The sequence below is a fragment of the Mobula birostris genome, chromosome 10 (genome assembly GCF_030028105.1).
Source record: "Mobula birostris isolate sMobBir1 chromosome 10, sMobBir1.hap1, whole genome shotgun sequence".
Taxonomy (NCBI): domain Eukaryota; kingdom Metazoa; phylum Chordata; class Chondrichthyes; order Myliobatiformes; family Myliobatidae; genus Mobula; species Mobula birostris.
In genome coordinates, this window is record NC_092379.1 from 119,275,660 (window position 1) to 119,284,799 (window position 9,140).

A 9,140-nucleotide genomic window follows, 5' to 3' on the forward strand; every position below is an offset into this window, starting at 1 on the left:
CTCCAATGGTAGTTTGTGCCTTTTGACCCTTTTAATTACTCTCCTATGCTTTCTATGCTACTGAAGGGCCCCTTTTAAAGATCCTCCATACCTATTATATGCTTTCTATTTTCCCCTTTATCCTTCCCTCAATATCCCTTGACATTCAGTGATCCTGGGACTTGCTCTCCTCACCTTTACCCTTACATAGGCCTTGGACTTTCATTATTTCAGCTGTGAATGGCTCTGACTTGTCAGTCAAATACACCTCCTGCAACGAGCTGCTGCTGATCACTTTTGCCATGTTCTGTATTATGGCTTTCCCTCAATTCACAGTTTTGTTTTTCAATCCATCTATTTCCCCTTCCATAACAATCTTGAAACTTACAGAGTTGTGGTCACCATTACCAAAATACTCTCCCATTGACTGTCAGTTATTTGGCAACATTCCCTAAGATTAGATCCAGTACTGACACCTCTCTAGTAGAATTATGTATGTACTGGTTTAAAAATCCGTCCTGAAAACACTTCTAAATTATATCTCCTATTCAGTTCACATTAAAATAATCCCGGTTAAAATTGGGAAATTTTGGAAATTATTATAACTTCTTATAATATTGTGATTTTTTTTCACGTCTCCTCTATCTTCTACTGGATATTAGAAGGCCAATTTTAGACACTCCCTTCCCCCCTTGCCCCCATATGAATTAATTGCTTCCTTTTCATTCCTCAATGTGTATATGTCTCCATTTGAAGAGCCTCCCTCATTGTAGATTCCTAAATCTACACTGTTATGCCACCTCCTCTTTTGCATCTGCTTTATGTCTAAAGATTCTGTAGCCCGCTTTCTCCTAGTCTCTTTGCTGTACAGCTTCTCATCTGTAATGATTTCAGCCATCTTCTGCCTCCTAAATTCACTCTTCCCTCTTCAACAAACCTAGAAAAAAAATCCTCAATCTATGTTCATAGTTGCTCCGTCGATCTTGTCATCATACTTATCACAATCCTTGCTTCAATCACAATCTCCACCTCCCCACCCACACTTGTCCTTCTCTTCCATAAACCTGCCCCAGAAATGATTTGCTCTAAATTCCTTTAGATTCTGAATATTTAAATATAAAGAGTTAACATCTGAACTGCAATGTCAAAAATGTTTCTGCATTTACTGATTTACAGTCCCTGCCTCTACTTTTGAAACTCTGTTCCACTGGTGCACAATATATGGTCAATTAAACACAAATGGACTGCAAGAACATAGTTTCTGGTCTATATTCAAACTTCTAACATAATGACATAGAGCATATTACAGATTTAGAGGTTCTGCGAGAACTAGAAAATCCTGTTAGAGCTAACCTTCCTTCTGTGTCAATACTGAACCTTTAGCATCTGTTATCAAATGTTCATCTGTTCTTGTGAAACTTCATAAAACCTCCACAAAAGTTCAAAGTCAATTTATTATCGAAGTGTGTGTATGTATATATATGTGTATGTATATACAAGTTGCACAAATACAGAAATCAATACACAATATTGATAACACGAGTTGTTGAGTCCTTCAAAGTGAGGTCATAGGTTGTGGAATCAGTTTATTCTTGAGGTGAGAGACGTTATCCAGGCTGATTCAGGAGCCTGATGGTTGAAGGGTATTAATTGTTCTTGATTCTGATGGGGTAGGACCAATGGCCCCTTAATCTCCTTCCCAGCGGCAGCAGTAAGAAGAGAGCATAGCCTGGATGGTGGGGGACCTTTAAATATGCCAGAAGTTTGGAAGTGTCAGGGCAGAAGTAACTGTAGTTGCTATTACTAAAGGGAAGGTGCTTGCGAAGCTGAAAGGTCTGAAGGTAGATAGGTCACTTGGACCAGATGGACTACACCCCATGGTTCTGAAAGCAGTGGCTGAAGAGATTGTGGAGACATTAGTTGTGATCTTTAATGAATCATTAGATTCCAGAATAGCTCCAGGGGACCGGAAAACTGCACATGTCACTCAACTCTTTAAGAAGGGAGGGAGGAAAAGAAACAAGATTATAGGCCATTTAGCCTGAATACAGTGGTTGGGAAGATGTTGGAGTCCATTATTATGGATGAGGTTTTGGGATACTTGGAGGTACCTGATAAAATAGGCCAAAGTCAGCATGGTTTCCTTAAAGGAGAGACTCGCCTGACAAATCTCTTGGAATTCTTTAAGGAAATAACAGACTGTGTAGAGAAATGTATGGTCATACACTTTGGTAGAAGGAATAAAGGGGTAGACTATATTCTAAATGGGGAGAAAATTCAGAAATCAGAGGTGCAAAGGAACTTGGGAGTCCTCTCGCAGGGATTCCCTAAAGTTTAACTTGCAAGTTGAATCGGCGGTAAAGAAGACAAATGTAATGTTAGCATACATTTTGAGAAGATTAGAATATAAGAGCAAGGATGTCATGCTGAGGCTTTGTAAGGCATTAGTCAGAGCAGATTTGGGAGTGTTGTGAGAAGTTTTTACATCCTTTATCTAAGAAGAGAATCGCTGGCACTGGAGAAACTTCAGCAGAGGTTCCCAGGAATGAAAGGGTTCGTGTATGAGAAGCACTTGATGGCTCTGGGTCTGTACTTACTGGAGTTTAGAAGAATGAGGTGTGATCTCATTGAAATCTATCGAATATTGAAAGGATAAGATAGTGAGTGTGGAGAGAATGTTTCCTATCGTGTGGGAGTATAGGACTAGGGGGCACAGCCTGGAGTGACGAGAATGACTCTAGCCTTCCTATTAAAACCAAAGCATATTTGACTGTTGAACGTGGATTGGTGCCACTTGTTGGAGCTTCAGCAGTGGCTATGACCTAGGAAAACTGCAAGTCTGGTGAGTGTGGGAAGAAAACATAAGAAGAAAAGAATCCTTCCACTTTCCATGTTCCCACACAGGAAAAATTACACTGCTTTCTATGCCTTATCATCAGTATTCGTTTGATAATGATGATGATGCTGTTGATAGGAGGTTCCAAGAAAGGAGAAATTGAATGGATGGGGATGGTGCTTCTGTATGGTCCCTGGAGCATTGAAGTTTATTTTGTTTCATGGGCAACATGACTGCCTAAACCATAGTTTCTTGATCAAGGTCAAAGCTGAAAAAAAACACTAAACCTCCATTTGCAACACACAAGATACTGGAGGATTTCAGCAGGCCAGGCATCATCTATGGAAACAGGCCGACTCTTCATCAGGACTGGAAAGGAAGGGAGAAGATGGCAGAATAGGAAGGTGGGGCGAGGAGAAGGTGTACAAACTAGAAGGTGACAGGTAATGCCAGGTAGGTGGAGGAAGGCAGATGAAAGTAAGAAGTGGGGAGGTGATAGGTGGAAAAGGCAAAGGGCTGAAGAACAATGAATCTGATAAGAGAGGAAAGTGGACCATGGGAGAAAGGAGAGCAAGAGGGTCACCATGGGGAGCTGATAGGCCAGTGAGGAAATGCAGTAAGATGCCAGAGTGGGGAAAAGAATAAGAGGGAAGAGGGAGGGAAAAAATTACTGGAAGTTGGAGAAATTGATCTTCTTACCATCAGGTTGGAGGCTACCCAGAGGGAATATAAAGTGTTGCTTCTCTAACCTGAAAGTGGACTCATCAAGACACAAGAGGAGGCTGTGGATTGACATGTTGGAATGGGAATGGGGATAGGAAATTCTGTCGCAGATGTGCTCAATAAAAACCCCCTCCCGCCCCCCATCAAGTCTCACCAATGTAGAGAAGGCCGGATCGGGAGCACTGGATATAGTAGACAACCCTAACACCTGGAAGGACTGTTTGGGGTCCTGAATGGAGGTGAGGAAGAGAGGAATGAGAGGTGTAGCACTTCTGCTGCTTGCAAGGCTGTGCTAGGATTAGTGGGAAAGGATAAATGGACAAGGGAATCACACGACGAGCGATCCCTGTGGAAATCTGAGGAATGGAGGATGGAGGTAAAGATGTGTTTGGTGGTAGGATCCCGTTGAAGATGGCAGAAGTTGTGGAGAATGGGGTGTTGGATGCGGAGGTTCATGGGGTGGTAGGTGAGGACAAAAGGAACCCTATCCCTGTTAAGGTAGCGGGAAGATGGGGTGAGCACTGTTACTGTATGCTGAATGTCCATAGTTCAACATCCTCTCCCCATCTCAGAAACAGTTCTGATAATTTTACGTGGTATATCCAGGAAGAAGCTCTAGGGGAGTACTGTACCTGGATATTTTTCTTTCATTAAAACGAGCTTCATCTGTTCCTTCGGACCTGTAAGTCTGTATTTTTGCTGGGGCCAGCTGTTTAATTTTTGGTTGGTGAATGCTTGAAGCATATTTGTGCATATTTAATGGTCCTAGATCCTCTTGTTGGTTTACTTGACCATGTTCAGAAAATGAAACCAATAAATTGCCAGGATTAAGGTGTTGGTCATTCTGAAATGGGGACTGGTTATGTGGAAAAAAAAGGAAGAAAATGTAAAGCGTATAAGGAAAGTGGATAATAGTTTAGTATTTTCACTAATTTAGTTTTGGAGGAAATTCCTATAGAAAATTCCTATTGTTATAATAATCAGAATGTTATTTGTGAGGTAGTAAATATATTAAAATCACTGATGGATGTTGCTTTGACAGGTCCATATGTTTATTGAATCTGTATGACAGGTAATTCTTTAAATGATTTCAAGGAAATCATGCTACCAAACACATGAATTCAAAAGTGACAATTCCCTAAATTTGATGTCTGAAAAATATTGATAACTTTTTAGAAACATAGAAAATAGGTGCAGGAGTAGGCCATTCGGCCCTTTGAGCCTGCACCACCATTTATTATGATCATGGCTGATCATCCAACTCAGAACACTGCCCCAGCCTTCCCTCCATACCCCCTGACCCCCGTAGCCACAAGGGCCATATCTAACTCCCTCTTAAATATAGCCAATGAACTGGCCTCAACTGTTTCCTGTGGCAGAGAATTCCACAGATTCGCCACTCTCTGTGTGAAGAAGTTTTTCCTAATCTCGGTCCTAAAAGGCTTCCCCTCTATCCTCAAACTGTGACCCCTCGTTCTGGACTTCCCCAACATCGGGAACAATCTTCCTGCATCTAGCCTGTCCAATCCCTTTAGGATCTTATACGTTTCAATCAGATCCCCCCCTCAATCTTCTAAATTCCAATGAGTACAAGCCCAGTTCATTAAGTCTTTCTTCATATGAAAGTCCTGCCATCCCAGGAATCAATCTGGTGAACCTTCTTTGTACTCCCTCTATGGCAAGGATGTCTTTCCTCAGATTAGGGGACCAAAACTGCACACAATACTCCAGGTGTGGTCTCACCAAGGCCTTGTACAACTGCAGTAGTACCTCCCTGCTCCTGTACTCGAACCCTCTCGCTATAAATGCCAGCATACCATTCGCCTTTTTCACTGCCTGCTGTACCTGCATGCCCACTTTCAATGACTGGTGTATAATGACACCCAGGTCTCGTTGCACCTCCCCTTTTCCTAATCGGCCACCATTCAGATAATAATCTGTTTTCCTATTTTTGCCACCAAAGTGGATAACTTCACATTTATCCACATTAAATTGCATCTGCCATGAATTTGCCCACTCACCCAACCTATCCAAGTCACCCTGCATCCTCTTAGCATCCTCCTCACAGCTAACACTGCCACCCAGCTTCGTGTCATCCGCAAACTTGGAGATGCTGCATTTAATTCCCTCATCCAAGTCATTAATATATATTGTAAACAACTGGGGTCCCAGCACTGAGCCTTGCAGGTCCCCACTAGTCACCGCCTGCCATTCTGAAAAGGTCCCGTTTATTCCCACTCTTTGCTTCCTGTCTGCTAACCAACTCTCCACCCACACCAATACCTTACCCCCAATACCGTGTGCTTTAAGTTTGCACACTAATCTCCTGAGTGGGACCTTGTCAAAAGCCTTCTGAAAATCCAAATATACCACATCCACTGGTTCTCCCCTATCCACTCTACTAGTTACATCCTCAAAAAATTCTATGAGATTCGTCAGACATGATTTTCCTTTCACAAATCCATGCTGACTTTGTCCGATCATTTCGCCGCTTTCCAAATGTGCTGTTATCACATCCTTGATAACTGACTCCAGCAGTTTCCCCACCACCGACGTTAGGCTAACCGGTCTATAATTCCCCGGTTTCTGTCTCCCTCCTTTTTTAAAAAGTGAAGTTACATTAGCCACCCTCCAATCCTCAGGAACTAGTCCAGAATCTAAAGAGTTTTGAAAAATTATCACTAATGCATCCACTATTTCTTGGGCTACTTCCTTAAGCACCCTGGGATGCAGACCATCTGGCCCTGGGGATTTATCTGCCTTCAATCCCTTCAATTTACCTAACACCACTTCCCTACTAACATGTATTTCTCTCAGTTCCTCCATCTCACTGGACCCTCTGTCCCCTACTATTTCTGGAAGATTATTTATGTCCTCCTTAGTGAAGACAGAACCAAAGTAATTATTCAATTGGTCTGCCATGTCCTTGCTCCCCATAAACAATTCACCTGTTTCTGTCTGCAGGGGACCTACATTTGTCTTTACCAGTCTTTTCCTTTTTACATATCTATAAAAGCTTTTACAGTCCGTTTTTATGTTCTCCGCCAGTTTTCTCTCATAATCTTTTTTGCCCTTCCTAATTAAGCCCTTTGTCCTCCTCTGCTGAACTCTGAATTTCTCCCAGTCCTCAGGTGAGCCACTTTCTCTGGCTAATTTGTATGCTTCTTCTTTGGAATTGATACTATCCCTAATTTCTCTTGTCAGCCACGGGTGCACTACCTTCCTTGATTTATTCTTTTGCCAAATTGGGATGAACAATTGTTGTAGTTCATCCATGCAACCTTTAAATGCTTGCCATTGCATATCCACCGTCAATCCTTTAAGTGTCAGTTGCCAGTCTACCTTAGCTAATTCACGTCTCATACCTTCAAAGTTACCCCTCTTTAAGTTCAGAACCTTTGTTTCTGAATTAACTATGTCACTCTCCATCTTAATGAAGAATTCCACCATATTATGGTCACTCTTACCCAAGGGGCCTCTCACGACAAGATTACTAATTAACCCTTTCTCATTGCTCAAAACCCAGTCCAGAATAGCCTGCTCTCTAGTTGGTTCCTCGACATGTTGGTTCAAAAAACCATCCCGCATACATTCCAAGAAATCCTCTTCCTCAGCACCTTTACCAATTTGGTTCACCCAATCTACATGTAGATTGAAGTCACCCATTATAACTGCTGTTCCTTTATTGCACACATTTCTAATTTCCTGTTTAATACCATCTCCGACCTCACTACTACTGTTAGGTGGCCTGTACACAACTCCCACCAGCGTCTTCTGCCCCTTAGTGTTACGCAGCTCTACCCATATCGATTCCACATCTTCCTGGCTTATGTCCTTCCTTTCTATTGCGTTAATTTCTTCTTTAACCAGCAACGCCACCCCACCTCCCCTTCCTTCATGTCTATCCCTCCTGAATATTGAATATCCCTGAACATTGAGCTCCCATCCCTGGTCACCCTGGAGCCATGTCTCTGTGATCCCAACTATATCATAATCATTAATAACAATCTGCACTTTCAATTCATCCACCTTATTACGAATGCTCCTTGCATTGACACACAAAGCCTTCAGGCGCTCTTTTACAACTCTCTTAGCCCTTATACAATTATGCTGAAAAGTGGCCCTTTTTAATGCTTGCCCTGGATTTGTCGGCCTGCCACTTTTACTTTTCTCCATAGTACTTTTAGTTTCTACCCTCACTTTACACCCCTCTGTCTCTCTGCACTGGTTCCCATCCCCCTGTAGTGAACTAACCTCCTCACGCCTAGCCTCTTTAATTTGATTCCCACCCCCCAACCATTCTAGTTTAAAGTCACCTCAGTAGCCCCCGCTAATCTCCCTGCCAGGATATTGGTCCCCCTAAAATTCAAGTGCAACCCGTCCTTTTTGCACAGGTCACGCCTGCGCCAAAAGAGGTCCCAATGATCCAAAAACTTGAATCCCTGCCCCCTGCTCCAATCCCTCAGCCACGCATTTATCCTCCACCTCATGTCATTCCTACTCTCACTGTCGCGTGGCACAGGCAGTAATCCTGAGATTACTACCTTTGCGGTCCTTTTTCTCAACTCCCTTCCTAGCTCCCTATATTATCCTTTCAGGACCTCATCCCTTTTCCTACCTATGTCATTGGTACCTATATGTACCACGACCTCTGGGTCCTCACCCTCCCACTTCAGGATATCTTGGACACGATCAGAAATATCCCGGACCCTGGCACCAGGGAGGCAAACTACCATCCGGGTCTCTGGACTGCGTCCACAGAATCGCCTATCTGACCCCCTTACTATCGAGTCCCCTATCACAACTGCCCTCCTCTTCCTTGCCCTACCCTTCTGAGCTACAGGGCCGGACTCTGAGCCGGAGGCACGGCCACTGTCGCTTCCCCCGGGTAAGCTGTCCCCCCCAACAGTACTCAAACAGGAGTTTTTTGTTTGGTGGCAAACTGAACAGAAACTCAGTTGCGAGTAAGTTCTGGTATTTGTGTCTGGAAAAATTAGATTAAAATATTAACACCTAATTATTGCAACATAGTTCAATATACTTCACATGTGTGCCCCTCAAAAATCACTCGGATTATCAATCTAGCCCTCCAATTGAGTAGGTCATGCACAATTTTGATTACTCATGCACAAAGTTGATGGAGAAGATCCTGAGAGGCAAGATTTATGAACCTTTAGAGAAGCATAATATGATTAGGAATAGTGAGCATGGCTTTGTCAAAGGCAGGTCGTGCCTTACGAGGCTGATTGACTAAACACATTGATGAAGGTAGAGCAGTAGATGTAGTGTATATGGATTTCAGTAAGGCATTTGATAAGGTACCCCATGCAAGGCTTATTGAGAAAGTAAGGAGTGGGATCTAAGGGGACAATGCTTTGAGGATCCAGACCTGGCTTGGCTACAGAAGGCAAAGAGTGGTTGTAGATGGGTCATATTCTGCATGGAGGTTGGTGACCAGTGGAGTGCCTCAGGGATCTGTTCTGGGACCCCTACTCTTTGCGATTTTTATAAATGACCTGGATGAGGAAGTGGAGGGATGGGTTAGTAAATTTGCGGATAACACAAAAGTTGGGAGTGTTGTGGATAGTGTGGAGGGCTGTCA